We start from the raw sequence: 8,743 nt of genomic DNA on the forward strand, positions 1-8,743 counted from the left end.
GCGCAGAGACCCTTTCAGCACTGCGCATTTGCGCACGTGCGCAGCTTAGAGGGAACATTGCCGAGAATGCTATTACCGAGAAGGACAATACCGAGAATGGACATTACCGAGAATGGACAATACCGAGAATGCACATTACCGAGAATGGACAATACCGAGAATGGACATTACCGAGAATGGACATCACCGAGAATGGACAATACCGAGAATATCATTACCGAGAATGGCTATTACCGAGAATGGCTATTACCGAGAATACTATTACTGAGAATGGCTATTACCGAGAATACTATTACCGAGAATGTCTATTACCGAAAATACTATTACCGAGAATGACCATTACAGAGAATGACCATTACCGAGAATGGACATTACCGAGAATGTTATTACAGAGAATGACCATTAACGACAATACACTTTGGCGCACTAATGCTCGGCGACCTCACGTCCCAGATACCACCCGAGGGTGTCGACGCGATAAGCGATCTCCTCCTTTGCTGTACAGACTAACCGAACCGATCGGGCTCGGAATAGTTTGAAAAATCGCAATTTTTGACTTATACACCCGTTTTTACGAAACCTTCAAAATTTCCATCATTGTTTTACGTATGTTAAAAAAATGAGTGATGTAGCTGGACAGACAGTGTCGCAATGACCTAGATTTGTTTTGCTACACGTGTTACGAGAACACGTTGAAAATGAAGCGATTTAATATGTGAAATGTCACCAAGTGCACTTACAAGGAGTGTTTATGGTATGACGTTGGGAGATCAAGATAAACGCCGGGCACCAGCAGGCTGAAACTTCGCGCTTATGGACTCAAGGTAAAGTCAAATTTAGCTCAATTATCACGCAACCGTCATCAGTCTTGTGCACACATTAACTGTAGAGTGCTAAACCGGAAAAACTGTATTTTCCTGAAATATCACCATGATATATGTCGTAATTCGGTAGACTTCTAATATTTCAAAACGAATTCTGTAGCAGCATTTCTTGAAATTCGTGGCCGTGGCTTGAAAATCCGCGCCTGTGATTTGATATGAACGACTGCCTAAAATATGTTTCCTCAAAGATAGTTGGTCGCGAATATACTATTAACGCGTAAAAGCTTCCGACGATATCTTTGGATATATTCGCAACATATGCATGGCCATGGCCCCAATATTGAGAAAGTGATTTTCGAAAATCTGGAATAGTGGTTATGTATATTGTGTATCACAGAAGAAAATATATTTCGTGGCGAGGTCTCAATAACTTTGCTGGGACGGATTAGGAATTTATAGTCTGTAATTTCTATTCCAAACTATTGTTTACAATTTTGCAGGTACAAAGAACTTCAAATCCCAACATTTCAAAGTCACCCTGACTGATCTTTTAGTACTCTAACTTTTCTTCGCACAAACCCCAACATAACATCTCTCAGCAGCAAAATGTTAGTATCAGTGAGCTATTGGCAAGTAAAAGGAGTTTGCACAGTACGATATATTTCATATCAAACCCTGTTCTGTTGATGTGAGTCCTGAAGCTTTTGCACTTATGAAGCGAAACTGCCTCACGATTTCCCTGATATTAGGTTATAAATCATTTTGCAAATTTAGAGGTTTCGCGTACCCCCTGAAAATGCTTTGCGGAACCCCGGTTGAGAACCACCGGTCTAGATGATGCATATCAGTATCAGTTTATTATTATTTTCATCATTTCAAAACACCACAAAACTGCGATACAATGAAATTGGTGCAGTGCATTTTTCTTCGATTTCGAAACGCTGTTTGCTGCGGGATAAAATACCCAATTCGAAGCATTTGTGGAAAATAATCCGAGGTAGTATTTCACAATGGTATTAGCGATCTAAAAGTTCGCGCAATTCATTTTACATGAATTATAATAAAGCACATGGCCGGCATATATTTCGCGCGTAGCGCGACGAGAAATTTCAAGATTTGACCGATTTAGTCGAATGTTAATTTGCAATGAGATCTCAGGGATATATAGAACTGTTGCTCTACTATGTCCCCACTGCGCCCTATACTTCGACGCCATTGTTCTTCAGAGCCATCATACCGCCCCCTGAGCCCAGCGCACCCATATTGCCCCCTGAGTGTTGCCGCCCCCTTCAAAATCCAAAACGCCGCTTGGGGGCGCTATTATAACAAATAAACCCCTAATTGGTGGGCCGCCACCACTTTGCATTAGTGTGTCAATATTCATGGTTCTGTTATAGGCCTATGGTTCACCAAATATATGCATATACTTTCGCGATTCAGGGATTCGGGTTTATTGCGTTGACAAACAAGACGCCGAGAATGCATTATTGGGGACCGCTACTAACTTGAAAAAAGCCAAAGTTTTTATTGCTTGTCTTAGCGACGAGTATGCCAGTGATGACAGATGCAGAATGGAATTCCAGTACGCCAAAAAGACTTAACATCTGCCCGTCATACCACTAGTGGTAAATGCATATCTCAATAGCAGCAATAGCTTTCATCTTAAATAATGCACATTGCTTTAAGGTCGGTACCGGTTCAATTCAATGGAAAATGACTGTTGTCGGGATGCTGATAGCAGGAGAGTTGTACATTCATTTCAAAGACCGCACAATTCAAGGGTTTACAATGAACGAGTTGTTGCGATCAATCAAGCGCCACATACCTGACCTGCAGTTGAAGAATATTCAGCACCAGGCTACTGGCGACGCGAGATTCGACAACATGTTCACTACACCCGGCCTCACATTGACTGGTATGTTAACACCCTCTGGTTAGTGCAGTTGTAAATACTTGGTAATCGGTACCATACCCATCATTGACAGTAAACTCATCTGATTGGTCTTTTTTCTCTCCATTTTACTCGTGGAAGATTACTTACCTATAATTTATGACAGTGATTTCCTTTAGAAAGAGGCAGTGTTGGGATGTCTCGAGTCACCTTTTTCGCATGACTTGACTTGACTCAAGTCGCTTTGGTGAAATGACTTGACTTGACTTGACTCGGCGTATCAGAAATGTGGATTGACTCGTGACTCGGAGCAAAATTCACGAGTCAATTTCAAGTCATCAAGTAATCGGTGTAGATAAAAATCACTGTATCTTGCATATATTCGGATTGTTCGCAAAACGCTGGTGTAACCCGTGAGAACGAATATTCATTCAAATATTGTGCGTTTCACTGAGTCCCGATTGTTCTCTCTCAAATAAATTGACCGCAAACGAAGTGATCGAAGCTTACAGCTTACGTTGTCGTAACTCGAGTAGTAAAGTAATAAAATAGCGAAATGTCTATTTCTATTTTCTGTTCTTACCATAACCAAACCTCTTGTCTTATTGAAATCGAATATAGTTAATATAGTTCTCAACCATTGGCGCAGGCTCGAATTGTATCATCAATTGGTAAATGGGTAACGTGTTGCATCTTATCAATTCGTTTGTCTATTCTCCATTTTGGCTGGTAACTTTAAACTGAGTCTATGCAAATACGAGATTCAACAGTTCTACGTATATGTGAACGATACAGTGTCTTCTTGCGAGTATATTCAACTCTATATACGTTCATCGGTTAGGAATTAATGACCACTCAATCTGTATTTCAGACATCTAGCAAATTGCAATGACGTAATCATGCCTCATACTTCGAAAAGGCAACTTGACTTGAAATGTGACTTGACTCGTGACTTGACTTGACTTGACTCGACTTGACTCGAGTCACCTCCAAAAATCGAGTGACTTGACTTGACTCGAGTCATCTTTGAAAATCGATTGACTTGACTTGACTCGAGTCAAAATGTGCAATGACTCGAAATGACTCGTGACTCGAAGGTAGTGACTTGATCCCAACACTGCAGAGAGGTGGTCAAATTAGTCACGTTCGATACGCTAGTAAAAGTAGAAGTAACGCTGTAAATTGCTACTTAATTACAAGTAGAAGTAGCCATTACCAAGAAATTCGCAGCATTTTACGGGATTTGGAAATATCACAAAGGGGCAGACATATAACCTGTATCATCCGATGGTATGAAATGTCGGAACATGTATATTCTTTTCCGAGGTGATCAATTGGTAACTGCGAAGCCGGATATATTCTTCAGTTACTGCTGGTCCAACTCGTGCAAGGCCAAAGAAACGGGACAAATTTCAGAATTCGTTGGATCACAGTGGAGCGATCCTCGATTAATCGCGGAGAAGCTTGGAAATATCACCCGGGCGATGACCTGGGTGGATAACAAAAGACTAGAAAGCGTGGCTGATGGAATGGGCATGGTGAGTTATGTTTCACCATTGCTAGTGGTGATGGACTGAAAATATATATTGATATCTCATTGCCTGTATGACTCCACTTAAATCTCTTAAATCTGTAATTCAGTTGATATAGATCCCTGATGAAGATATCTACCTGATTTAGGAGCCGGGGTGATTCGTAACAAAGTACTTCTACTCTTTCGAATTACCTGCGCTACACACGCAAGTGGGTGTGTTTTCTACTACTTCCTTTTCTAATTCACATATCTTAGGTCAAATCAATTACTTTTTACACTTTAAATGTTAAAAGTAGAAAATCGTTTTTGTGCTGATAAGTTTGCATCACTCTCACAAGTTGAATAGTCATAATAAGCACATGAAATTACTCCTTATCATGGTAACTACATATATATTGTTGACAAACCCACTTATTTGTATAGTGGCATTGGTCATATTACGGTAGTCACGAATTTGCAGTTTTTTTAAATTGCGAAAGTAGTCACCTCCATAAACTGTGAGGAGGGTACGACTAATCGACCAAATGTGCTATTTTAAACCACTCACAGGAGCAGTTTCCAGAAGTTCATTCTGACATATGTTTGAAATTGCTAATTCTACTTGTAATTGAGCAGAAACTTTCGGTCCTGATTAGTAATACTAGTATCCATGACGTCCCTGCTTGGCACTAATGCGTTACTCGGATAGCTTGGCGGGGTGTTGCAATACTTAGAAAGCCCTACAAGGCTACCTTCCTTGTGCAGTGGCATATGCACATCATGCACTCATGGTATGCATATTCATGTACAGATCGTGTGTATGCATATCATGACTCAGTGCATATGTAAAAACATCGAGGAAAAAAATATACTACGTCCTTTCCTTACCAGTTAGGTTTCGTTCCTTTTAAATTTCATTTCACATCCTTTTTACTTCTGCTATGTGGGTGTGACTCGCGCTCGGTATCATGTCGATGATTGAACTGGTCACCCATAAAATGCGTATGTCATTTGAATTCCCATATTTAGTTCCCCTTCAAGACAATTTTATGGGTTGGTATCTTCGTCGATGTAAACATATTGAAAACAAACTGCTAGTTTTACGTATTGACGTCACAACAAGTTACGAAAACTTGTCAGAAGCCATATTCTCGAAATCGAAGACTTCGAGGACATCAAACATACGAAGGAGAAAAAGAAAAAGCCCAAGAAATCGACCGCACCATCGTCACACGAAAAAAATATGTCTTCAAAGCCCCGGTACCAGGTCATCACGTGATCATGCTTCATCAGAATTGGGCTTACTTCCTGGCGACAGTGGTTGAATTTGATCCTACCGACCTCGTCTATACTGTGGATTGGGACGACGAAGATTCGTCAGCGAGAGTGCAATCCAATAAGGTAATACAAGTAACTTGATTCACTCACTAACTTTACGTATAACTATACTTAGGCCGGTCAAGGTATATCTTCATGTCAAGGTGATGCTATTTGCTGTATTGCTCATAAAAGAACAATTGCGCAGGGCAGATGTGCAATAGTGAAAAATCCTTCATTAGTTCCTTGGTAGTATGGGTAATGGTTATACCTATACCATAGATTATATTATATTCGATGTTAAATTGATTTACTCTCAGTCATCCCGAAGTTCGTCACGTCGAGGGTTGCGACCCCAGTATGGCACTGTGGTAGGCTATATCACTGCTCAATGCTCACATTCTCACTTGCGCATTTGGATCACTTCGATTATAGTATTTAACCGTTCATTTGCAGGAATGAATCACATGCTACTTGAGGCCGAAATTCATTAATGTTCGGTCTTTGAAATTGTTTCTTCACTACAGAACGTTGCTCTGGACGTAGTCCCGACCTTGAGCGAGATTGGGGTTGGATCGATCGTTTTGTTTCCTCAGGGCCGTTACGGAGGAACGGAAGGTAACAATACAGGGGGGCAACAGTATCATCAAGGCAAGATAACAGCTATTTGACAGGAGAGCGACGGGACTGCATCGTGAGTATTTCGGTTCTAGTGTTGGGTACACTATGAGTGCCGCGAAATATTGCTGATTGCATTAGTTGCATGTAGTATCGATTTTCAAGGTATGTAATACGAGGATGGGATAGAGCAGGGGTGGGCAACTTCTCCAATCGGCACGCCGGATATCGGATAATGAAGTACTTGGTGGGCCGGATTCGTAAATCGCGGCTTTATCCACCAATATACAAGGAATAAATCGAATTATATCTAAACCTAAACTTTAAAGCATAGAGATCAAAAACAGTATTCAATGAATTTATTAACGTAATGTACTTCAATGGCTGTTGAGGTTATTCAGACATCTGTGGTCGATCAAAGTTTGTAACAAGTTCTTTGAACTCTGGCTGTATGCCAGACGTATAAACCCTTAGTAATAACTGCACGTCGACATCAGATAGATTAGAACACGGCTTTGTCCTTTTAATGTTCATTGTCGAGAATGTTTGCTCGAAAATGTATGTAGACCCGCGGGCCACATTATCATGCAAGACCGAAAGTGTCTGCGGGCCGCTTAAAATCCCGTTGCCGTATGTTGCCCGCCCCCTACTTTCTAATTTTCCAATTCACAAAATACTTCGTTGCTGACCACCTCTGCATAATTATAACTTATTAGTAGGAGGATTTTTTCTTTATAAATGAACGATTTTGACCTAAATGACATTTTTTACTTAAACAACTAAATTTGACAATATTATCTCCTCCCCCTAGAAGTACTACTTATCTTCATTTCTGGTTGGAACTGTCTGTCCGTACGAAGTAGTTTGGCCAGAAAAAACTTTCTGACTTGAAAACTGACAAATTATTACATGAAGAAACCTTTTTTTACCGAAATCTGGACCTATGAAGAATTTCAGTATTGCATCGCGCATTATGGTATATATAATTAAAATTTGTTTTAGTACAACGAAAGATACTTTTCTACATTCTCGGGTAGAAAATGTGTGTCTTTACTATGTAGCTTGCCAAGAATGGAGAAAGAACGTTCAACAGCAACAGTTGATGGCTGGCAAGACTGAAGTTGTGGGTACACTGCTGGTGACACACCGTGTTCCTTCATTCTGACAATGTTGTGTACATCACACTTTTTCATCATACGCTTCTTGATATAAGAACCAATGCCCACACAGTACAAAAAAAAAATCGCCCTACTTATTAGCAATCCCATGTCCTAGTGCAAATCCAAATCAATACCAAATACCGCTACATCTATCGTTGCTCTAATGTCGATACATGTTCAATTGTGCAGCGAAATGAATAATTATCACCCAATATACTATCAGTTAGGATCACGTGCTAATACACGCGACTGATTGTGTGGGCGAGAAATGGCTGCATGGCTGATTGACCGAATTTTGTACTGGTCTTAGACACACCATTGCAACATTATCACATCTTCGAATCTGACAGGTTCGATGGCGTTCACACGAAAGGAACCGATGATCGAAAATGGATCACATGGGCTGGATACTGTCAGGAATTTACCGGCATGAAACTACAAGACTTGCGTATCGCTCCGAACGCCATGGACGCACTATTCGCGTATAAACAAGCCTTCAATTTAGGAAACCTAATCATGTACCGACTGGGTCAATAGACTGTTCGCATATAAATTGGGTGATAAAGTTAAAAAGTAGTTATAAATCAAGTTTAAGTATTGATGTCAGCGTTCTACTCTATAGTGCTAGTAGAACTAGATTTTCAAATCTGAGCTTCCTTTTTAGCGCTTCGTATACCTTTTGCGATTTCATGATATGTTCTCGTACCCCCTATAAAAGTGTATTATTAGGAATTAATCTCAATGTAGGCCTAATGATTGCATGTATTACAAACAGTCAGGATGACTCGAGTTTGTACTTGACTCTATAGTCACGCATTCTAAATGACTTGATTTGACCCGGACCTGACGTTTAAGACAGGTGAACCGGTTTCGAGGTCTAATTTTATAGTCAATTTTTAGGTTTTTCTGCTTGTTCGCAAATAATTATATGAACAGTCACAATGAAAAGTGCTCACGTCATTAAAACTATTCCTTTATTCATTTGATTCAGCTTCCAGTTATGTTTTCGATGTGGTTATAATTCCATCAGCAGCGTAATCGTAGATAAAACAACTTCGGTATTCCCGCGTAAATTTATCAATATAGGTATCGTTAGAGCGAAATCGCTTACCAGAACCAGTTATATGCTAATCAACTCGAGCGTGTATATTGCAAATATATAAAAAAAATACTTGGAATATAGATGAAAAAATACTTTCTGTGATACTGTAAAACATGGTATATACAGTGGTATCATGTATATATATACATAAGTTTATTCTTGACGAACACTGTTGGTAGAATACATTATGATATTCAATTTAGATATTTTATGATAGTCCGTGATACACACCATGCACATCACATACACGTACGTTCTTGTGATACATTTCTCTGATGCAGAATATTGTCATGTTTCATAAATATAGTTCTATGAGCT

At 39.8% G+C, this 8,743-nt stretch overlaps 1 pseudogene across 1 annotated transcript; it reads left to right on the forward strand.

Moving 5' to 3' along the window:
• Window positions 1-429: 429 nt before the first annotated feature.
• On the forward strand, window positions 430-8,422 carry LOC145436510 (uncharacterized; annotated as a pseudogene). The gene is made up of 7 exons (XR_013914320.1): window positions 430-499; window positions 2,265-2,449; window positions 2,511-2,739; window positions 4,042-4,289; window positions 5,369-5,629; window positions 6,073-6,239; window positions 7,674-8,422. The product of XR_013914320.1 is annotated as an uncharacterized LOC145436510 (transcript).
• Window positions 8,423-8,743: the final 321 nt, after the last annotated feature.

This window comes from Botryllus schlosseri, chromosome 3 (assembly GCF_051294905.1).
Source record: "Botryllus schlosseri isolate E-star chromosome 3, Bs_hap1, whole genome shotgun sequence".
NCBI classification, from domain to species: domain Eukaryota; kingdom Metazoa; phylum Chordata; class Ascidiacea; order Stolidobranchia; family Styelidae; genus Botryllus; species Botryllus schlosseri.